At 31.0% G+C, this 25,468-nt stretch overlaps 1 protein-coding gene across 8 annotated transcripts in view; it reads right to left on the bottom strand.

Moving 5' to 3' along the window:
- Nmdar2 (glutamate ionotropic receptor NMDA type subunit 2) overlaps positions 1 to 25,468 on the bottom strand; it is a 423,506-nt gene that overhangs the window by 328,042 nt on the left and 69,996 nt on the right. Inside the window, exon 1 of one of the 8 annotated variants that reach the window (XM_076530216.1) lies at positions 20,242 to 20,402. The exons of the other annotated variants lie outside the window; for them this stretch is intronic. The gene's annotated coding sequence lies outside the window, so the exon portion shown is untranslated. Of the gene's footprint in view, positions 1 to 20,241; positions 20,403 to 25,468 lie in introns of those variants that run through there. 8 annotated transcript variants of the gene reach the window in all.

The following is a 25,468-nucleotide window of genomic DNA, read 5'->3' as shown; positions in this document are numbered from 1 at the left end:
CTATAAACAAAATATGTGCAATGGACTCAAATATTAAATTATAAAATTTCATTACAGCAAATATTGGTATTTTTTTATTACAAATTCAGTAAATGTTTGAGCACTGACAATTTTTACCGAATAATCCTTGCAAAATAACTGTGCGTTTTATTAAAATTACGGTATAATATTCATAGCAACAAATTCCGCTTATTCGACTGCAATACAGAAATAAAACACCCTCAAAGATTAAATCAAAATGAGAATGTTATGCAAAACCTACGTTTCAGTTTTATAAAATTACGTTACTTTAATCTAAATTAAAATAAAAACTGATTTCTGTGAGTAGAAATTATACTCAAAATATTGAAACATCTTTCGTTATAAAAAAATTAAATTATGTAAATAATTTCGATCAATAATCAATTTCCAGAAGAAAATGTTAAAGAAGAGGAAATTTTACACTTCTTTTGGAGCGAAAAATTTCTACACATGATTCTGCATATTCTGTGAAATGAAAAATGTACGTGTCATTCCTCCTAAAAATGGTGATGAAGTTGTGAAAAATGAGTGAACTTGCAACTCACTTAGTTGAAATTTTTCTGACTTCTATCTTCTAATTATGAAACCTTTCGAAGTTCATATTTGGTATAAAAAGTGCAATATATTATGAAGTGTATTATGAAAATGCAATAAAATTATGAAGACAGCTTTTTATTTATGAAAATATTATTTGACGACAAAATAAATGAATAGCTTACATAAACTTTCAAGATGTACGAATTTACAATGTTATATCATATTTCATTAAACAAGTATTAAACTTCTTTTATACTTTAAATAATTTTTTTTAGTATTAGCATTTTATTACTACAGTTTTTGTATTACCATGATTTGTAAATATTTGTAGAGTTTCATTTTACAATATTGCACAAGTAAATTCTTCATGTATTACAAACGAATCACATGTATATCATGCAGGTGTATACATATGTCGTACATTTAATACTGTAGTATAGAATAATAATATAAACTTAAAAATCTTCATATTTATTAATCTCACGTATACAATAAAAATTTTTTAATCTTTTGTTAATGATTAACATTTTATTATTATATCTTCTGTTACTATGATTTGTAAATGTTCAAAAATTACACAAATTATGCAGTAAAGGGTTAACCCACCCTTCATCAAAACTGCAATGCAATACGTTGCTACAAAATCGTATTTTTGTTATGTAAAGAGAGGGATGAGGGTCAAATGAAAATATAATCCGCGTCTAAATTATAAAGTATCAAAGTTACAATTAACAAAGTTAAATGAAACAAGGTTAAATTAACCCCGTGCTCTACAATTTATGTGTTAAATACGTCAAAACTGTCCATAGCTAAAATCTTAAAACAAACAGAGAAAATAAAAATGTTGTCAGTACCTTACATTGATATACATAAATTACAATTAAATTTCGAATTACAATGTATTGATGATGTAAGATTTATAAGACTATTATAAAACTTATAATGTTTACATCGTCAGTGCGTCACGTTAGACTCATCACGTTGGACTCACAACAAGAAATTAAATTTCCCTGAATAGCTCGAAAAGGAAAATGAAAGCAATATCTGTTAATATTCAAATAAATCTCCAAAATATTCTAAAATTCACTCTGAATTTTCATGACATCAAAATCTCACGCTATTAATTATACATTCAACAGCCCTTAAAAAAATCCCATAAAAATTGAACGTAATCTGCAAAATCCAGTCAGTCAATTTCCATTGCTTTTTTCTCAACGTGTTCAGACATTTCAAGAACCTTTCCTTTCAAATGTCAAAGCGATCCAATTGCTAGAGAACCGATAACAGTGGAATCAGTTCAGTATAAGAGGATATCCATAAGAGTTCTACGAGAGCTCATGAATCGCTTATTTCATCGGCGGGCAAACGACTGTGATACAAGTGCGAGGAACCCTTTCACGATCGGGGATATTCAGAAGATGAGATTCCAACGGGTACAAAGTAATTAATCCTCGCAACAAGCAGGTTATTTAGTGCGTCCCTTTGTGCTTGCCTCTCCACCAGTGATTCGCGTTTAATTAACAAGCCGATCTCGTGTCCAACGCACACGAAACGAGCAAAAGGGTAAAGAAATGTTTTCGAACGAAACTTGTAACGGTTCGCTACTGAGAGTGACGTTTCAACACGAGCCATAAATAAAATGAAAAAGTGTGCATGCCATACATTTTTATACATCCTAACTAAAAATGTGTGTTCAAATAAATAATCTTTCGTATGTATTTGCTTTTGAAGCGAGTGTTATGGGTTAGCCTCTGAAGGGGTGGTTTTTTAACGCTGGAACCAAAGCGGTTTTACAAATTTGTTTTCTTTTGGAATATTTGTTGAGGCTGTTTCTCGAAATGTGTGTTGATTTTTATTGCGATACAGTTTGGTTATTTGGTTCAACTATATTTTTCATTTTTAAGTATATGTTGCCGGTAGGTTTTGAGGTTAGGTAAGTTTGGTTACCTTTGAGCAAATTGAGCAATGTAGAAATTTGGGAAATCACAAATTTGGAAATTTAGAAATATGGAAATTTTGGAACTTCGAAATTTCGAAATCTCACAAATTAGAAAATTTAAATATTGAAGAACTGCAAAATTTCGAAACTCCAAAATTCGGAAATATATAATTGACACCTTGAAAATTTGAAAATAGAAAGTTCAAAATATGAAAATTTATAAATTCCAAAAAATCACTAACTAAAAAATGTAAAAAAATATATTTCTTCTACACTTTCAATTCATAATTCTACACGCTACAAGTACACGTCTTCTACCGCTTCAAAAATTCTCACTCCAATCATCGATGGTCCTCCAATATTCCACGTTCGTTACAATGTTGAAGATCAGATATCTCTTCACACTTGACCGTGGATATAAATAACGCTTCATTGTAAATCATCATTAGTTCACAGATAGAGGTAAAAATTAATTGGGTCAAAGTGTTTAAAAGGTGAGCTCCGTTTTTGTACGCAATTAATGACGGCCTCGTTTGTTTTCTGTAACTCTTATTAATCTGTGCTCGCTTGAGAGTCACTATACCGGAAACAATAGAAAACAAGCGTAATTACAGAACTCGTTGAAAGAAATAAATCGCTGTGTGTTGAAAGTGGTATATTTTTCTTTCGTGTAACGTGATTATGATATTTAGAAAGGAAATTCATACAGAAACACGAAAAAATTGTGAAAATTTTCGAACAGCGAATGTACTGCACACATGACGTCACTTGACGGAAAATATTGATATGTGTCAAATGCAATTTTTACATAGTTATTTTTAACTCTTTGTTGCACTTTTGCAAATATTCCACAAAAATCCTGTATTTTTATTTGCGTATTTGATTTCTAATTAAATTGTTTGAAACATTTTTTATCTTCCATAATTGCAATTTTCAGTTTCAGTTTTCACTTTGTTCAAAATTCAAATTTTTTACAATTTTGTTTTGAATAAATTCGAAATATAGAGACGAATTTATTTTTATTTTATGAAAGTTGAAAGATGTTTCTTTCATTCAAAATTGATGATATTATGCAACGAAGGGTTAAATTCATTTATAAATCAGGAGTTAAATCTTTGTTACACTCTCTTGCAAATATTCAACAAAAATCCTGTATTTTTACTTGCGTATTTGATTTTTAATTAAATTGTTTGAAACATTTTTTATCTTCCATAATTTCAATTTTCAGTTTCAGTTTTCACTGTATTGAAAATTAAAGTTTTTTACAATTTTGTTTTAAGTAAATTTGTAATATAGAAACGAATTTATTATGTAGATGTTTCTTTCGTTCAAAATTGGTGAAATTATGCATCAAACGATTCATTCATAGTAAATAATATATATGTATATTACAAATATAGTATTTACCTTGTGCGAGAGATTATTAATTGTAAATGTGATTTAAGATTTGTTTGACTAATAAACGAGTGTTGTAAATAACACAAAGTCGTGGGGTTCCTCAAGATTCAATTTTCTCTAAATTATTTATACTAACATATTAAATATATTATTGGCCAAAGTATTATTTCTTTCATTTATTATTCATTTTCACAACTTCTTACACAATTTTTCTGTCACTAAAAAGTTTCTGCTCATTGATAACAAAATGACCGTCAACATTTTAACCAGCCTATAAGCTTTGAACTTGATAATTTTATTTTTGAATTAGCAACCAGTTTATACTAAAAACATTAAGTTAAACATTATATCTTCTTTCGTTAAAGAACTTTGAACTTGATTATTTTTTATTTTGAATTAGCAATCACTTCATACCAAAAACATTAAGTTAAACAATATATCTTCTTTCGTTAAACTCAAAGTTTCGACTAAATTACCAAAAATGCGATTTCTCAGTGTACTCATATCACAAAACCGTGCGTTGCAATCTTCCAAATCGAATGCTCGAAATATTGCAACCAAACAGAATTAAATCCCATGTGTTTTCTAGCTAATTACCACATGCTGTAACTGGCAAGCAGCCATTTTATATTAAGCACATTACCGAATGATTTACAGGACAATATCACACTTTCAGTGATAGTAAATGGCCCATTTAATATCAAACAACGTATAAATAATTATTAATCCGATCATTTTATACCGATAAATATTAATCTGCTTTGTTATATCATCGATAGTATTTCAGACCAGAATAATTCATGTTTCGTGAGTTACTAGATGTTCCAGTTGCAGTAAAATAACGCAACGCATCTGCAGTAATTGGAGAATGATATAATGAACAGCTATTTAGGAACATTTATTTACCATTCGAAGGACGGTGAATGCTTTAAACTTAACAAACAGTGCATGTAAATTGAACCAACACGCGGCCAGAGGAACGGGCAGGCTAACCGCGTCAGAATTCCCAGCTAAAGTGTTACTTCGGTTAATTTACGCATTAATTTCAATCTGTAAGCTGGGTTGAGTAAATTTCTTTTCGATTTGGAGGTCAGGAATTTCACTAGTTTGTAATTTAAGAATTTCTTGGAATCAGCGATATTGGAAAATTTCGAGTCTTTGGAATTTTAGAAATTTTGAAAATTTGGGATTTTGGAAAATTGGTATTCTGGAAATTTGAAAATTTTTGAAATTTGGAATTTGGATTTTTTTAAATTTCGAAATTTTTGAATTTTTAAAATTTCGAAAATTTTGAATTTTTGATTTTTGGAAATTATCGAAATTTGGAAGTTTTGAAATTTTAAAACTTTGAAAATTTAGTATCTTGGAATTTTTGAATTTTTGAAATTTGGAATTTTGGAATTTTGGAATTTTGGAGTTTTGGAAATTTGGAATTTTGGAATTTTGGAATTTTGGAATTTGAAAATCTGAGAACTTCGATTTTGAATTTCATACATGCAAAAATTTAAGAAATTCGTACTTGGACACGTGAGATTTTAAAAATTGGTGAATTTCATATTTGGAAATTTCAGAACTCAAAAGTTTAAGAATTTCAAATTTGAAAATTTTTTAATTTGGTCATTTGAAAATGGAAATTGAATGTTTCTGAATTTTGAGACTTGGGAATTAGAAAATTACTGCTTCGAATATTCAGAATTTTTATTAAAAACTGAAAGATTTGAAAATTTTCGAATTTAGAAATATGCAAATTTAATCATTTGGTAATACAAACTTTTGGAAGTCTCATAATTTTTGAATTTATAATTGTGAATCCTTAAAAACTTGAAACTTTAATATTAAAAAAATTTCCAAATTGTAACATACCAGAATTTAGTAATTTATTCTGTGAACTTATTTTGAGATATAGTAACCAGGAATTTTATTTGCAAAACTCGCAACCTGATGATATCAAAATAAAAAATATTAAAATACCAAAGAATGTAAAAATTGTTAAATACCAACTTCCACACTCATATGTGAAACATAATAAAAAAGACTCATATGTGAAACATTCCACATATTCGACGCATGTGACACTGACCCCGACACAGTACCCTATTCGTGCGAACAAATTCGGAGCGTGACTTTCGCTTCGAATTAAATTCCAGTTAAATTTCGTTCACCAGAAGTTTCCTGTGTAATATAACGTTGCAGGAAGTTCTCAGTATGAATTAAGCTTCGAGGATTCCGTAGATCAAATTCTACGAAACGTCACGTTTCTCGCGAACCCGAGATATTTTGAAGAATTTCAAAATGATCAAAGGTGCAAGTCGCAGATGGTGGTAGAAAGTTACGAATTAAGATACGTGTGGACGTGCTAGAAATAGGTGAAAAGGATGCTGGCGAAAAAAAGGATCCGTCGTTAATTAGTTTACGCTTCCGGCATCTTCTTCCTGGAACTCGGTTAATTAACGTTGCAATTTTGCAGACAGTGCTAAATACAAGCAATGTAGAACCACTCACTGTTAATATTACGATTACACGAAGAATTAGTGATTTTTTTAATGAAAGCGAGTGTTCCTCCCTTTTGAGATATTGTTTCGTAAAATTGTAATATTTCGTGCAAAATTTGGCGATATAATGAGATTTTAATAATTTAGGACTCTGAGTGGTGGAGAGACAAGAATATGGACTTAAAAAATTAATTAAGAAGTTTGAAAATTTTGGACTTTGAAATTTGGAATTTTGGAAATTTGGGATTTTGGAAATTTGGGATTTTGGAAATTTGGGATTTTGGAAATTTGGGATTTTGGAATTTTGGAATTTTGGAAATTTGGAATTCTGGAAATTTTGAAATTTAGAAATTTGGAATTTTGGAATTTTGGAAATTTGGAATTTTGAAATTTTGGAAATTTGGAATTTTGGAAATTTGGAATTTTGGAAATTTGGAATTTTGGAAATTTGGAATTTTGGAAATATGGAATTTTGGAAATTTGGAATTTTGGAAATTTGGAATTTTGGAAATTTGGAATCTTGGAAATTTGGAATCTTGGAAATTTGGAATCTTGGAAATTTGGAATCTTGGAAATTTGGAATTTTGGAATTTTGGAATTTTGGAAATTTGGAAATTTGGAAATTTGAAAATTTGGAAATTTGGAGATTTGGAAATTTGGAAATTTGGAATTTTGGAAATTTGGAATTTTGGAAATTTGGAATTTTGGAAATTTGGAAATTTGGAAATTTGGAAATTTGGAAATTTGGAATTTTGGAATTTTGGAAATTTGGAAATTTGGAATTTTGGAAATTTGGAAATTTGGAATTTTGGAATTTTGGAAATTTGGAAATTTGGAATTTTGGAAATTTGGAAATTTGGAATTTTGGAATTTTTGAAATTTGGAAATTTGGAATTTTGGAAATTTGGAAATTTGGGAATTTGGAATTTTGGAAATTTAGAATTTTGGAAATTTAGAATTTTGGAAATTTGAAATTTTGGAAATTTGGAATTTTGGAAATTTAGAATCTTGGAAATTTTCGAATAATGGACACTTGTGAGTTTGGGATTTTGGAAATTAGGAATTTCTTATTTTTGAATTTTGGAAATTTTGAAAATTTAGAGATATCAAATTTACTAATATTAATAAGTAGCAATACAAACAGATCTACATAAAAAATTAAATATCATACGTGTAACATGGCAGTGAAAGTAAATAAAAATCCGATAAAGTTTATTTATCTCTCATCGTCAAATATGGCGTTCGTTTATCCCGTAGCATCAAGTGCACAAAACAAACTGCCACATTGAACGTATCAATAACCAAGTCGATAAGGAATAACAAGATTTACCAACAAAGTCGATAATTGTGTCGCCTTTCGAATGGCTTTCAGCGAAGATACATAGCACGACGAAGAAATCGATACTCGATTGTCTCCGCGTGCAACGGTATTGAGGCGATTATGGAAGCCATAATCAATCAGCTGTTTCGCGTTGTTCGCGACGACGTTAAATCGGTCTTATTGAAAACGTATTTACGGTGATTCACACGTTTAGCATTTTAAAGCGCTTTACGTAGAAAACAAAAACAAACGTGAAAAATAATCATTGATGTAAAATCCACTGTTACTTTTGCTTCAGTAATACGTCACTACATATTCAGAGATCCTTTAGTCCATAATCCCTTACTGCAATTATTAATTGTTATAAATGTACCGGTTTGTTTATGCTTCTAAAATTGGCATTTGGGATTTTGGGATCAATTCTAATCTCAAATATTTAAGGTTAGAAATGGCGACTTTTTTTTAAATTACATTTGTATATATTATGTTAGGGTGCCTCTAAAGAAAATCTTTTTCACTGTCGCTCTCTAAAAATGTAGTACATATATGGGGTATAAGAAGTGCTTTCAAAGTTTGAGCTCAAGAATTAAAATTAAAGAGGTCCTCAGAGCAATTGAAAAATTTATGAAATAAAATTGAAAATGAAATTTTGTAACCTCCATAGGTATAATCAACACATATGATCTACATACGCAGTCAACATATGTAATCCACATATACATATATATAATCAACGTATATGATCAAAAATATAATCAATATATATAATGAATATATGTAATTAATATCTATAATCAACATATATGATATACATATATGTACAATCACATATGTATGTAACTGACCTATATGCATAATCAACCTATGTCATGAACATATATAATCCACGTACACATATATATATATAATCAACATTTTACATATATAGTCAACATATGTAATTAACATATATGTATGTATAATCAACGTATGTGGTCAACATATGTAATCAACATATAAAAAAATACAATCAACATATATGATTTACATACACACACAACATATGTAATTGATATATGCATAATCAACCTATATGATCAACATATGTAACCCACATACGCAAGCAATATTCACAGGATAAAATAATCCCTAAAAGTCTAAAAACTGTCAATCCATAAATGGCCGATTTTCAAGCCTGGATAAGCTTGAAGTATCTCTCATGCGAAGTGTACTTCAAAAGAAATACAATGTGTTACCAAGCAGCAAAACCTAGCGGGATTCGTATATCATTTTATTCTCGTCAGTGCTAAACTTTGGATTTAGAGGATGGAATAACCCATCGAGAGCTGAAAATTGCCAATTCATAAGCGATCGAATTCCACTCGGATAAAATTCGAGAGGGTATTCCGCAGATAGAGTGTGGTTCAGAAAAAATGTGACGTTGTCAATCACGTTAATGAAGGATACATTTTTCCTTTCATAGCTATCGAATTCTTTCAAAATTTGGGAATTTGAGTATCTGGAAAATTTAGTAATTGGGAATTTCGGGTGGTATGGTGGAAATTTAGGAATATCAGTAGATGGAAATTTGGGAAACTGGATTATACTGGAATATAATTGGAAATCTGCAAGGTTGGAATTTGACCATTTAAAAACTTGAAAATTTAGGAAATTTGAAATTTGAAAATTTGGGAACTTGAAAATTTAACAATTTAGGAATTCAAGAATTTAACTATTTGAAAAATTGACAAATTCTAATTTTAGGATTTGGGAATGGAAATTTAGAAATACAGCAATTTGAGATTTTCAAAAATTAAAAATTTAGAAATTTAAATATTTACAAAGTTAAAAATTAAAAAATTGAAGGTGCAGGAAACTTGAACATTTGGAAATTAAAAATTTGTGTATTTAATAAATGGGGAATTTGAAAATTTATGGAGCACAGCTGTAAATTTATAAATTTGAATTTGACTTTTAAATTTCAATATTCAAACTTATTAATCAACAATTACACAGGTTAAATTGAAAACACGTACAGGGTGTGGCTACAAGTAGGAGAAAAATCGTGAGTAGCGTTACAGATAACACCCTGTATATTTGCTAATTTACCATTTCCTTGTACTGATCACCAGAATACAAAAACAAAAGAATCTACAATTTTTCAGTTCTAAGTATTCAAACATCGTAAATTTCACGATTCAAAATTCATTAATATTCGATTGTATAAATAAATCAATCCAAAACCGTAAAAATCCAATAATTTACAAATTCCTAATTTGGATCGTCGATTTATAACAATAAAACGCAGAAAAACTGCAATTTTTCAAATAGAAAAATTGGCTATCCATCAGTCTATGAATGCACGTCACTTGCACGTCCGTGCACCGCCCTCTCTCTCGCTTACCCGCCACTGATCCAGATCTAACAAGAAGAAAGGGAGACATTATTTCACCTCTATAAAATTTCAAATTCAAATAATAAAAATGGTCCGCGAAAGGCTGAAAATTATCACTCCATAAATAACGAGGGACACTCGACTTAAATAAATTTCTGGGTATCCATCAAGCTATAGCGGATCAGAAAAAGTCTAATATTTTACAAAGCGGTAAAATCCATCGAATACGTATATGTTTTGATTCCGTGACGTCGTCGAGTTAGATTCGCTTGGTTTAGACAGATAAAAATGTCTTTATCGATTGGTGAAAGAGCTGCGTGCTTCCTGGCACCTTTATCCTTCGATACGTGACAGGAGTCGCGATCTCTGTCGCTCAGATTTCCTCTTTCCTTCATCAGGTGGAGGAAGTTCGAAAGAGAAAAGAAGGTCATAGACTGCGAGCAGTCGATAGAATTTATAAGTATCCCGTTTTCTTTTCCTGTTATATCCGCGAGACGATTTCTTTCCTCCCGTTGATTTATATTTTTCAATTAACCGGATTAATCTCGTGTGCTTTCTTTCATCCGATGAAGATAAAGCAGCGTTAAAGCTGCAATACCTCCGCGCCAACAGGGAAAAAAGAGCTGTTTAATATTACCTCTTTCGCGCAAGAAATTTCTCTGCTTTCTCAAGATATATTCAAAGTTTTCGAGAACTTTTAACCATCGACCGAAGGTTATTTTTCTTTGGAGGTGAAAAGAAATCGAACTTGCAAAACCACGGGATTCGATGTTACGTTTTATTCTGTAAAATGTTCGACATAAACCCTTCGTTACGTGTATGGTAATTTTATTTGCCGAAACAAATCCCAGTAGTGTAACATCCCTTAACTGAATTAACTGAACTCGTTGCCATAAATTTTGTAACAGCCTTTCGTTCATTTATTTGCTAATTGTATCAAATAGATTTCAGGATGTTGCAGTCAAACGATTTGAAAATTTCCAGGTTTAAAAACTCATACATGTTCGTTACATATGTTGATCTCATATGTTAATTTTTATATATCGATTCAATACAATGATAGTATTTTTTATCATATACGTTTATCATACATATATGTCAAGTACGTATGTATCTTGTATATGTAGATCATATATGCTGATTATACATATGTATATGTTCATTGTACATGTTAATGATATATGTTAATTATACATATACGTCAATTACATATGTTGACTATGTATGTAGATCATACATACATATGTGTCAACTATATGTATATGTTCATATACGATTATTTTACATATACGTCAATTACATATGCTGACTGTGTGTGTAGATTATATGTACATGTTTATTGCAGATTTCCAAATTCCCTATATTCCAAATTCTGATATTTCCAAATTCCTATGTTACCAAATTCCCCATATTTCAAATTCCTAAATTTCCAACTTCCCTATATCCCAAATTTCCTATATTCCAAATTCCTAAATTTCCAACTTCCCTACATCCCAAATTTCTAAATTTCCAAATTCTTTACATCCCAAATTTCCTATATCCCAAATTTCTACATTTCCAAATTCCCTATATTCGAAATTCCTAAATTTCCAACTTCCTTACATCCCAAATTCCCTATATCCCAAATTTCTACATTTCCAAATTCCCTATATTCCGAATTCCTAAGTTACCAAATTTCTCATATTCCAAATTCCTTATATCCCAAATTTCTACATTTCCAAATTCTCTATATTCCAAATTCCTAAATTACCAAATTCCCTATATTCCGAAATCCTAATATTATAAAATTCCTAAGCTTTCCAATTCTCGATATTCAAAATTCCCTATATTCCAAATTCTATAATTTCCAAACGTTCAAAATTTTGAAATTACCAAGCACCCTCTGTCCCAAGTTCCCATATTACCAAATCCCCAGTTTTCCATATTACTAAACTTCTAAATGTACAGATACCCAAATTCACAAGTCCCCTCTCCACCTCCAGTATCACTATAACTCCCTCGATTCAGCAAATTACAAAACTCCGCACGTAGCAATATAACAAGAATTTTTCCACCCATCGATGCATACCGATCCCATGCAGTCCACATCTCGGAAACAACTGTTGATTTTTCAACCACAGAGCTATCTCCGGCTCCGTTATTTTATCAAACACCACGCACACTATCGTTTAAAATGCAATTAGCAGAATGAACGTGTACCAAGTGTCGTCGCAAACATGCTCAGCTTCGGTTATTCTTGCCTCCGTTAGTTTGTCGTAAACGCGACGGAAAATTCCCGGTTCGTTGAAACGCAACGCTTACTTGAAAATCACCCTTGAGATTGAATCCCATCGGCTTTGTTTCGCGACGACGGGATTTAGGTGATGCCTCTTTCGGGGCTCAAGTGTCGGCCGTTTAACGCGAAACGCCTAAAAGGGGACTTCCGGCCAATGGATCGAAGTTTACTCGCAAAGATGCGGAGAAAATTTAGCGACTCTCGTAGTCATTAATAATACAGTGCACCGTTAAATGACGCTTGACACCTGAAGCGTGGCGTTAATCACGAAACATTCCTGAAATTTGTAGCGAAATTACGAGCTTCTCGGTTCGTCTACCTTCTGCAATACCTTGTCGAATATACCGAACGCTCGAATGCCGAAACGTTTGAATTTGTCGTGCAAATGCGTGTAATGACGTAAAAGAACATTTCTTATGGGGAAAATTCAAGCGAATAAGGTCAAATGTGCCCTTTAGCCAAATGGAACTCGCGATACGTCATTTGATAGGGTGTCCAAAAAAAACATCGCTCACCGCGTGAACCCTCTATCTCTAGTGGGTCACGGGGAAAAATTGGGACTCCTGTTTTTCCCCTGCTTTTTCTATTTAATGACGCAGAAAAATTCGGGAACATTAGAGACCCATATTACAGAAGCTTCTCAGAGCCAAATGTCATTTATGGGAGAAATGGAGCAAGATAGAAAATTTCAATTTTTACCTCGTAATTCATATATCGTATATTATTATTTTTATCGATGTATCGTTAGTATTGTATGATTTTATATTTTTATTTTTATTGTTGAGAGTTTCAAATGTAGTTCAACGTATACATATTAGGGGTACCGAAAAGTATTCAAAATTTTTTCAATGACTTCAATGTTTTTCAATGAAAAATCGAAGGACTTTTTTTAAGAAGGGAATCGAACTTTATGCTGGCAAAAAGCGTTAGAAAATGATGGAAATTATTTTGTTAATTAGCATTTAAGATTCCTTTAGTAAATAAATGTTTTTTGCCAGTAAATAAAATTTTGATTACTTTTCGGTATCCCTAAAAGTTTTCCATTTTTGCAATTTTGCACGTTCAGCGTAATATTTATAATAATTAAATGCGATGTAAAATTGATAGTAATTAAATGAGATGTGAAATTGATAGTAATTAAAATTAATAATAATAATAGTAATAGTAAATGTGATATTAAAATTAATACTGAATATTAAACGTAATCGTGCTTAATGTTATTTCGATCGTACTTCAACAATTCTAAAATCCAAAAATATTTCTCTTGTTTCGATAAATCGATAGTTCATCCGAGTCAGCAGTTCGGACAATTGCTGAAGATAACTGGCGGTCATATAAGGACAAATTCGTGTCATATATCCGAATATTACTATAATCTGACATCTTGCGCCGAATTCGAACTGTTCAAACAAAAATTTGAAGATGTTGAAATCCTTGTTTACGATAACGTATCAAAAGTTAGGACAATTTCACTGAATCCCCCGTAGTTTTATGAAAACTCTGTTTCACTGCAAACCATCGAAAATCGATGGAAACAGATCTTACTCCGGTTGATTCACATGTTCGATAAGCAACGCGTGATCGCAAAATACGACTTTAATTTCTACGCGAATTCGTGTCACAGCTTTTTTCGTTACTTGCTTTCTGTGGTAATTTGACGCGAGCTCTAGTTCGGTTGGAATTTTATGAAAGGAGATCGCGTGGCGATGAAGGAAAAGCGAATTGGAAATACACGGTTTCGCGCTTTCGAAGGTTCTCTATGGAGGTCACGGGGTCATCGTCGCTGTAAATTTAACGTGGATGGGATAATTAAAAAAGAAAAGGTAAATGAGATGAAAAATGTAGAATATCATTACTGTCAGTGAGGTAAGAAATAAGGTAAAGAATTGTGAATGTCGGATGGAAAGTTTGAGCACTTGAATTCTATCGCGAAAAAGAATTAATAAAAGTGTAAGAGACGATTGATATTTTGATTAAATAGATTGTAAATTGTTATATGCTTAGCTTTGATCAATTATTTTACTACAGAAATTATTATGGAACCAGAATTAATTTGTCAATGTAATAACTAAATATGTTATGTTTAGAAAAATTGATAAAAATATAACAGACAACTATTGGTTCTCTATCGATGATTATACTACAGCAATTATTTAAAAAAAGCTTATTGAAACGAGTAGAATGGTTGTAACTTTAACCCTATGCTTTTTAATGAGAAATATTATAAACTGTTTTATTGATTATTATAAATTATGTTTTAACAAAATGATGCTTTACAATGCGAACGACTCGATGTCTGATAACCTACTATCAAATCTATAAAAACATAAAAAATCTCAACTCTAAAGAACTCTCTATCAAATAAAAAATAAGTTACATTTAGAAAAATTGGTTAAAATATAACAGATGATTATTGATTTTTTATCGATGACTATACTGACTGAAACGTGTTACATGTCCAGTTTTAATCAACTTTTTTGCTGCAGAAATTATTGTGAAACTAAAATTCATTTGCTAATGTAACAAATTTAGGGAATGACTGAACAAGTGGAAAATAAGTTACATTTAGAAAAATTGATTAAAATACAACAGATGATTATTGATTTTTTATCGATGATTATACTAACTGAAACGTGTTACATGTCCAGTTTTAATCAACTCTTTTGCTGCAGAAATTATTATAAAACAAGAATTTAGCTGTTAACGTATAAATTTAAAGAATAATTTAACAAATAAAAAGTCAGTTATCATAAACATAAATATATGTTTTCATAAACATAAGTACCCTTTACGTTTCATAAATTTAACAAACCAACAAAGAAAACTTAATCTCAATAAAAATGAATATAAAACCAGATAAATGATAATAAAAAAAATGAAAGCAATTTGAAATAAAATACTGCAGTCTATACACATTTATTGACTGGCTTGTTCTAGTGTCAATGACTGTTATAAATACCAAATTTTCTCTCCATTAAAGTTACAGTAATCGATGTTTGATTGACTTTAATTTGATAACTGTGGATTGACCGTATTATTTGCGGCGAATCAATTAAATCCGATAATCCTAGTAAATACAAAACGCAGTCATCGGTTTATCATTGATATCGTTTTCATCAGTTCCATTATAATTCACGGTATGCGAATTGTTGCGTGTGGTTCATCGTTATTCGTCATATCAGTATTACAAACACAACTTCGTAGTTCATCATTACGTGAATTGCATAATTTTGTATGAAACAGTATATCAAGGGAGGTTATTTTTATTTCTTTAAAATGAGAAGAAAAATTTTCTTCTTTTTAACAAAAGAATAAATATAAATACAATAACAATATTACTAAAATTGTTCGTTTAATTTTAAGCATGTGATTAATTTAAATGAAAAATTAGTACATATTTCTCGCACAAGGCGAATTTTCTCTTTGGATTATTTTTAAAATAAAAATAACAAATTCAGTAACTTATTATTTTAACCCTTAACGCTTGATCGCCTCAAATTCCATACAAAAATTGTCACAAAAATTCTATTACTTCCGAGATGAATAAAGGTCTTTAATATTATTTTTCACACGTCATAATTGCATTTAAAAATTTAAAAACTTGCAAGTCGAAGTACGATGAAAATAAGTTGGATTTGCGATATTCACATTTAAAACTCGGAGCGTTAAGGATTAAATCGTTTTTTTATTTCATTGGAAGTTTGTTAAATTCTGAATGTACACAACAAATAAATAACTGTTTATATTTATTTTATTTCAATCACTTTATTCAAGAATTACTTAAAACTGATTTCTTTAGCACTAAACTTACTGGTCTCTAATGCACACTTTTCAAATTAAAACTAAAACAAAAAAATAATAAAACAAACCTAACAATGTAAATAATTATGTAAAATAATTCTTTACTTCGATAAGAGACAGATTTCAAGAAAAGCTTCATAAATATTATAATTTGAAATTAAAAAATTCGGAACAAGTGAAGTAACTGGTTTGGTACTTTCAGTGTTAAACTTGAATACAATAAATTAGCTCACACATTATCTAAAATTATTAAACGTCCTAACGTTTATTCTAATTAAATGACCCAATCAACTCTACTAAAATACAGAACGAACTGTGACAAAAAATACTTCTACTTCTAAATGAAAAATAACAAGTTAATCGTAAATGTATTATCTGAAACTGTGATTCTCCTCGTTTGAAATAAAATGTATCGAAGCTTCGGCAGGTCAGTAATTATTTTAAGAGCGCCAGAGAAATACGGTTTGTTCGGAATAGAAAGAAAGGAATGAAAAATAATTCAATATCAGCGGCAATTAAGGCAATCAAGGATTGAACTTTCGTCTGCGATCGGCAACATTCGACCCGGTGTTTCCCGCGGCAATTCGAGCGAGACGAAAAAAGGAACGAGGCCGATGAAAAAAATCTGGATTAAAATTAATGGAAGCAGAAAATCGCGAGAGTTTTAGCGCGTCGCCGAACAAAAATTCCATTAGGGCTCGAGTGCAAGCCAACTTGGTCACTAGAAAACCGTATCCACTTCGTTTTTATCGGGATTTCACCCGCATTTCACCTGCGACTATTGAACGCTTTTGCTTTTTACACAGATTCGGCTAACCTGCGTCTTCGATGTGGACGCCTGCTCGCGGGCTATTTGCCCGCCTGTGGGCAGAAATCGTGCGACCGAAATAGTGCTCATTTATTGCCTCCGCGTCCTATCGGATGGAATGATCATGCACGCGTTTTGATCAGCAAATAGACAATTTTTCATGAAACACTTTCTGAGGAAAAGTACTTTTCTGAGATACCTTTCATGAGATACTGTTTTATGAGCTTCAGTTTTGTTGAGTTTCCTTGGACTTTATATTGAAATTGATTTCTGAGATTAAGGATATATTCATAAAGTATTTTTTGTTAGAAAAAGAACTTTTTCAAAATAATTTTCAATGTGTACTTTCAGTTTTTATGCCTTACTGAATTTTCTTTGAAAGTGAGTTTATATTGAAATTGATTTCTGAGATTAAGGAAATATTCATAAAGTATTTTTTGTTAGAAAAAGCACTCTTTCAAAATAATTTTCAATGTGTACTTTCAGTTTTTATGCCTTACTGAATTTTCTTCGAAAGTGAGTTTATATTGAAATCTTCATATATCTTTACATTTCCTTAGAACAATTTTAGTGCAATTTTCTTTTGAAACTGTTTATAGTAACCAAAATAGATGTAATCTCTTCCTTTTAAGCAAAAGCACTTGTTTGAAATACTTTTCATATTTCCTTAGATTTCCTTAGAACACAATTTTCTTTCGAAACCGTTCACTGTGACCAAAATGAAGATAAAACTTTATGAATCTTTCTTTTGAGAAGAAGCACATTTTCAAAATTTTTTTCAAAATATATTACAAGTTTTCACGTTTCCTTACATTTCCTTAGAATGCATTTTTATTATATTTAAAAATTTGTTACCATTGCTATGAAAATTCTAAGTGAATAATTTTATATAATAGTTTAATAAAATTATACTAAAATTCTAAGTGTATAATTTTATATAATAGTTTGATAAAATTATACTAAAATTCTAACTGAATAATTTTGTGTAATAGTTTGATAAAATTATACTAAAATTCTAAGTGTATAATTTTATATAATAGTTTGATAAAATTATACTAAAATTCTAACTGAATAATTTTGTGTAATAGTTTAATATCTGAAAACGTTTATTAATGTTAATAGTAATGGTATGACGAAAGTTATAATTAATATAGTCTTCTGTTTGCTTCAGCAAATTACCAATACGTTTCGGAATATTGAACATTGGCTGCGTGTAATTACCCCGAGTTATGAGCAAGAATGTTACGTGCTACATTATATTAATAATGTATCAACAGTAGCAAAGGGTTACCGTTGTCTCCGGAGTACAGTTTAATTAAGATTCTGATCTTTAGCGTTATACTAACTTTATTTCCTCTAGGGTTGGTTATAATACTTCACACAACTCAAATTCGATAAATGTATCATCTATATCTAGAATTTGTTGGGTCAAAGTAATGCATTAGGAATGGTTCGAAACCACTTCTGAAGATAATTAGAAACGAAAACAATGAGGAATGTTATGTATACCATGAAAAGTATAGCAAATTAATGCATTATGAATGGTTGTTCGAAACCACTTCTGAAGATAATTAGAAATGAAAACAATGAGGAATGCCTTATACACCGTAAAAAGTATAGTAGTAATTAATCCTTTGTTAATCGTACAAATATGGTATACAATGCAAGGTTCGTATCGTGCCATTCATAAATATAATCACAAATGTTCAATGATAATTGCAATTACATTTGCACATTTCATTATTAAATTTATCGAAAATATTTCCCCCTTTTCTAATTACAATTTTTCATTTAAAATAATTAAAAATTTTTCTTGCAATAAATTTGAAATACAGAACAAATTTTTTTGTTATAATTTTGTTATTATTCATACATTTTCATTGTAATATTGCAAAAATGTGTTTTTGTAAAATTCATAAATTCATACAACAAAATGTTTCATTCTGTAGCGAATATGCTGTGAATTTATTGCATTTTTGGAAACATAAACACACTGCATGATTGATTATGAAAGTAATTATTCAAAACGTTATCTATTCTAATTATGATCTAAATTGTGTTGAAAATTAACGTATTCCTATTACCGAACTTTCATTATGTGTTAAACAATTATTAAAAAGTATTAAAGAGTATAATATTATATTAGAATCATAATAATCGTAGTATTCATATATCAATGATTATATTATTGAATGGATATGATAATATCCATTGAATTTTTAGTCATATGATAAAACGTATGATTGTACTTCATCTGTTAGCATTATCCTCCGAGAAAGTTAAAAAATATTCTTTCAATCAAAACAGATAAAATAACATAACGAGAGGGTTAAAAATTGCAAATTTAACCTTCCAATTTTTTAATAAATTTTCTATTAAATAATTTAGTTAAACTATTTAGAAAATTTAGTTAAATTTTCTATTAAATATTCCACAAAATTCTTGTATTCCAATAAAAATAAATAAAATCATTAACAAAATTATCAAAATCTTTTCCTGTCAAGTGACAAATTTTTATTTCATGTTAAAAATCAACAACAACCTATGTTTATTCTAAATAGATATAATGCAAGAAAAAATATACCCATTATTATTATTCCAATATTACTGGAAGAAAGTCTAAAACTATCTTCCAGTTAAAACTCCTAAAATCGTGCAATAAAAGGGCTAAAAATTGCAGACTTAATCACCCGTTAAATTCTATGTCAAATATTCTATAAATTCTTGTATTTCTACAAAAATAAATAAAACTATCAACAAAACTATCAAAATCATTTTCTGTCAACTAATTTTTATTTTACTTTGCCACGTTAAAGTCAATAACAACATTTTTCCAAATAAATATACCGCAAGAAAGAATATACCCATTATCCCAATATTACTCGAAAAAGTTAAAAAATAATATCCCAATCAAAACTGTAAAAAGCAACGATCTAAACAGAATCCTGAACTCAAATAACGCCAAGAAATCGTCGTAATGCTCCTACGATCAGTATGCATCCCGCACACAGCTGTTCGAACAACGCCAGTCGAACAAAACAGTGTCGCATCCTAGAAGCGCGAGAACTATCATAGTCGCATCAAGGACAGTCTGCAAAGAACAGAAAGAAGTTCGCAAAAGGTCCGAGTCATCGAACAAAAGCATTGTTCAAAGACCAGGGTCGAACGTTAAAAGGATTTCACTCGTTCGATCGACAAACTCGCTACTTTTCGCGGGCTGTTGAACTTCGAGGTCTCTTATTAATCACTAAAATGGTGCACTCACGATCACGTACATGCGATCCATGCGTAATTGGTTGAACGCAGCTACCGTTGAATTTTGCACGAAACCTCACTGGAACTTCACTGGAAAATCGGAACACGCACGAGTGCCGATCAAAACGAAATCGCGAACGGTGAAAAGGAGCCTCGAGGCGCGGATGGCCAGTCGCGAAACGCGAACCAAACCCAACTGAAGTGTGACGTTCCTATGCCCGCGACCGCGCCCCCGCCATCGCCCTCCACAACCCCTGATTACAACCACTTGCGCACGCGTTGCACTCCTCAACTCGAACAGGGGCTCGATCGCGTTTTCTTCGCGACGATATCCGCGGCCTCGACACCTGGACATTTTATAATTCCTGCCGCTTTTTTCGGACTGAACTTTCCGCCGATAGATCAGACGCTCTGGGAACTTCGGCAACTTTATGGCTAGACCTATTTCATTTTTTCTGGGTTTGGATGGATCAAAATTGAATGGCATGTTAAGTGACGTGCTAGTTATATTTGCGATTTAACATCGTTGTGATTATTTGGAAGTTTCACAGGCGGAGCGGTATGGACTGTCATGGGTACCACGTTGTGTGTCTTTGATCTTTAGCAAGTTCGTAGCTAAACTAAATATGAAATTAAGCATGATATTAAGTGATGCGCTATTTATATTTGTGATTTCTTATCGATTACGATTGTTACTTGGAAGTTTTACAAGTCCAGCGATATGTACTGTTATAGATGCACCGTTGAGTGGCTATCTCTGATCTTTCACAGATTCGGAGCTAAATTAGATATGAAGCACGATGTTAAATGATGTATTACTTATAGTTGCGATTTATCATAGACTGCGATTGTTTTTTGAAAGTTTCACAAGTGGAATGGTATGGCTATCCCGTTGCCTGCCTTTGATCTTTGAAAGTTCGGAGCTAAATTAGATATGAAATTGAACATGATGTTAACTGATATGACTGTTCCGTTAAATAGTCTTGATAAGGACGGACCAAAGATAAGTTAGGGATACGCGTTCTTGTTGAAACGATATCTAAGCTCTGGACATCTCGACGTTCAACAATTTTTTTATCTTTGTATCAGACAAAACTTTGCGCCGATCAAAGACTGTGCAAACTACAGCAACTCTTATGGTAGTCCTATTTCATTTTTTCTAGATTTGATTACATCAAAAATTGGACATCATGTTGAGTGACGTGGTACTTATATTTGCGATGTATTATCGATTGCGATTATTTCATAGTTTTATAAGTGGAGCTGTATAGGTTATGTGTGCACCGTTGGGTGGCTATCTTTGATGTCTCACAGGTTGAGAACTGAATTAAATATGAAGCTGAACATGACATTAAGAGATGTTAATTGATATGACTGTTTCATGAGGTAGTCTTGATGAATTTTCAGTGGGTCAAATATAAGTTATGTATACACGTTTCTGCTAAAACAAAGCACAACTCTTGGACATTTAATAATCTATTAACTCTTATATCAAACAAAACTTTCCGCCGATAAAAACACTGAAAACTGTATCTGTTAGGGGTAGCCCTATTCCATTCTTTCTAGGTTCAAAGGAGGCTTACATCAAAAACTGATTTTGAGTTTTTAGGTCACGGTAGAATTAAAAATGTCCCAGCGTACATCAAAAAGTTGGACATTTTTAGATCCTCCTTGATATATTGCAATAGCTGCAGGCGCATATGAACTCATGTGACATGGTAGGACTATTTGAGTCCCACTCTACAACGACAAATAAAATTGAATTACTATGTTTTCATGTTCTTATATTATGCAATGCCTTTGTTAATACAAAGGCATGTGATGTGCTACTTATTATATTTGTAATTTATTGTAATTGTTATTTACTTTACGTTGTTATTTGTTATTTAAGTTCCACAAGTTTCATGAGACATTTATAAATTGATATCGGTGCGCTGCTGGGTGTCTTTGATGACCTACCTGAATTTTACAGCTATGTGAACAGTGAACATTGAAGTAACTATTGTGTTTACGATTTAGTATAGCAATCGTTATTTGAAAGATTTAAAGTTTTATAGAACGTTATTGTTATGGCTGCCCCATTGAGTTGTTTGATGTTCCATAAGTCCGGAGCTGAATTACATATAAACTTGGACATAATGTTAAGTGATATGCTACTTATGTTATCGCGATTTATTGTAGATTACGTTTATTATTTGCAAACTTTATTTGTGTGTGCTCAGTATTTGAGTCTCGTTGCAAATTTAATCTTACTTGATCTTTCTAAAATCTAAAAATTTTAACAAGATTTTCACTTGTTTTATCAAGTAAACAATTAGACATGATGTTAAGCTACTTGCAATTAATGTAAACTGTCATTGTTAAGAAGTTCGACTTTTACGTAGAGGAAAATTGTTACAGCTGCGTCCAACACCTGAGCATACAATCTTTTCAAGTCTTACATCAAGCATAAGTTTGCACAGATAGAACCAACACTATCGGAACTTCGATGAGTACATCGCAGCTTTGTTTGAACACTTGAAGCTAGTCTGAAGTTAAAGATTGAATGTTAAATCTCTAGATGTTACGATTTATTATCGATGAAGAAGTTGTATAAAATGCTAACGTCTGAAAATTTCCACAGTCATCTTACTTAATTTATGGCAGCAAATTTCATCAGATAGGTTAAACAAAAGACTGAACAAAACATTAAGTATTATACACACATTTTTGCAATTTATTATAAACTATCATTTATTTAAAAATATTTTAAATTATTACGAATTTTTGACCTAACACAAATTATGTAAAAATATGAATTCTTAACATGGATTGTCATTGTACTATCAGATCTTACCTCAGTTTGCTAAAATTCAAAGGTATCTGAAAATTCATCCAAACAAATGTGTTAATGTAGATACCATGTCCACAATTTATCACACACAGTATTATTTACAATGTTTGCGGATTGTATGTTTATAGGAAAAAGTTAGCATCATAAATCAAGCATGAGAGGATGTGAAATTTATAAATTGCTACGGGTTGCGCAGTAGAGTGGTCTTATTTGAACTTTTTTTAGGTACACAGACTAAGTACACGTGTGTACACTGAAAAAGTGAAGGGTTCGTTGAGTATGCGCGTTAATGTACTTATTGTGTTTACAAGAATCGATAGCTCGAATTTTTGCAAGTTTCATGGTTCAGAGGAAAGTTTGCACTGATGAATTCAACATGAGATAATATGAAGTTTGTAAGTTGCTAAGGATATGCTCTTAGGTGGTCTTACTCGAACTTTATATCGCCTAAAAGTAGGTGAGGTGAAAGGTAAATTGAACCGGTGCGTTAATACACTTGCGGTACTTACAATTTATCGTAAATTGGAGCCGTCATTCAGAATTTTTGCTGGTTTTATGAGAGGGAAAGCTTTTGCCATAACTGCAGCCTTGGGCGATTTGCAGTTTGTAAGTTTTTAAGTGCGTTCTACTGAGTGCTCTTCGAGCTTTTTGGAATTTAGCGATAAACAAGGTGAAGAGCTGATTTGATGTACGAATTTCCAACTTTTTAATCTTCTGATATTTCACATATTTATAAATTAGCAGTTTCTTAAATTCAGAATTTCAAAAAAATCTCAAATCTTTAAATTTGTAAGCTCTTAAATATTATTCCTGAATTCTTAAATTCTCAAACTTTGCAAGGTCCAAATGACCAAATCACGAATTGTCTAATTTCTTCAAATTCGACAAACTTTTTTACAAAGTTATAAAATTACAAAAGTACAAAATTACTACATTCCTGAATTCTTAAATTCCTAAATTCCTAACTACAAAAAATAGGGAAATTTCAAATTCTCAAAGTAACAAATTACCGAATTACCAAGTTACCCAGTTACAAAATATCCAAATTCCTAAATTATCGAGTTACCAAATTACCACATTACAATGTTACCAAATTATCAATTACCAAATTATTAAATTATCAAATTTCGAAAATTCCAAACTTCCAAACTTCCAAAATTCCAAAATTCCAAATTTCTAGAACTCCCCAAATTTCAAAATTCTCTAAATTTCCCAAATTCCAAATTTCAGAAATTCCAAAATTCCAAAATTCTAAATTACCAAAATTCCAAATTTCCAAAATTCCAGAATTCCCCAAATTTAAAAATTCCCCAAATTCCAAAATTTCAAATATTCAAAATTCCGATTTCCAAATTTCTAAAATCCCCAAATTCCACAATTTCAAATTTCTAAAATCCCCAAATTTCCCTAAATTTCTAAAATCTATAAATTACCTAAATCCCCCAAATTCCAAAGTTTCAAATTTTCAAAATTCCAATTTTTAAATTTCCAAATTTCTAAGTCCCCAAAATTCCCTAAATTCCCCAAATCCTCCAAATTCCACAATTTCAAATTTCCAAAATTCCCTAAATTTCTGAAATCCCAAAATTCCCCAAACTCCCTAAGCTCCTCGAATTTCAAAATTTTTAACTTCCGAAAACTTCAGAATTCCAAAATTCCTGAAATTCCAAAATTTCAAATTACCAAAATTGCAAAATTCCAATTTCCAAGTTTCCAAATTTTGTAAATTCCAGAATTCCAAATTTCCAAAATTCCAAATTTCCAAAATTCCACATTTCCAAATTTCCAAAATTCCAAATTTCCAGAATTCCACATTTCCAAAATTCCAAATTTCCAAATGGGCAAAATTTCCACACCCCAAAATTCTAGAACAAAATTTCCTAAATTTCCATATCGCCCAACTTAAATTTAAAAAATCCCAAATCTTCAAACATTCAAATAATTTCCTATCATTTAATATTTATCACGAATGAAGATCACAGATAGCAACGATTGCACAGTCTGATCGATATGAAAAGGAAATTATGTTTCATGTTAATGGTAATACAGTGGTGGTAGTGTGTTCTGAATAGCTAAAGGAAGTAGAAACTAATACACCTGAGAAATGTAGCCAAGTTTCCAGGAGTGCGTTGTTAGACGGTCCTTTGAACTTTCGGGATTGTTGGGGCGAGAGGTGAATGGTAAAATTGGAGAGATGTGTTAATATGCTTATTTTGAATTAGTATCATTAGTTCCAGGTAGTAATAAAGTGAGAAGCAGATTGGAGAGGCGCATTAATGTGCTTACTACGTTCACTGATTATTGCGAATTATTGCGCTGGTAAGCAAATCCGTGACTTTTCGCGTATTTCGCTGGAAAATTGCTGGAATTCTGTTGAAGACATAAGAAGTACTACAGATACGGAAACAATTATT

Source organism: Megachile rotundata, chromosome 3 (assembly GCF_050947335.1).
Source record: "Megachile rotundata isolate GNS110a chromosome 3, iyMegRotu1, whole genome shotgun sequence".
NCBI lineage: Eukaryota > Metazoa > Arthropoda > Insecta > Hymenoptera > Megachilidae > Megachile > Megachile rotundata.
Note: the sequence above shows the minus strand (reverse complement) of the source record. Positions and strands in the feature narration are given on the sequence as shown.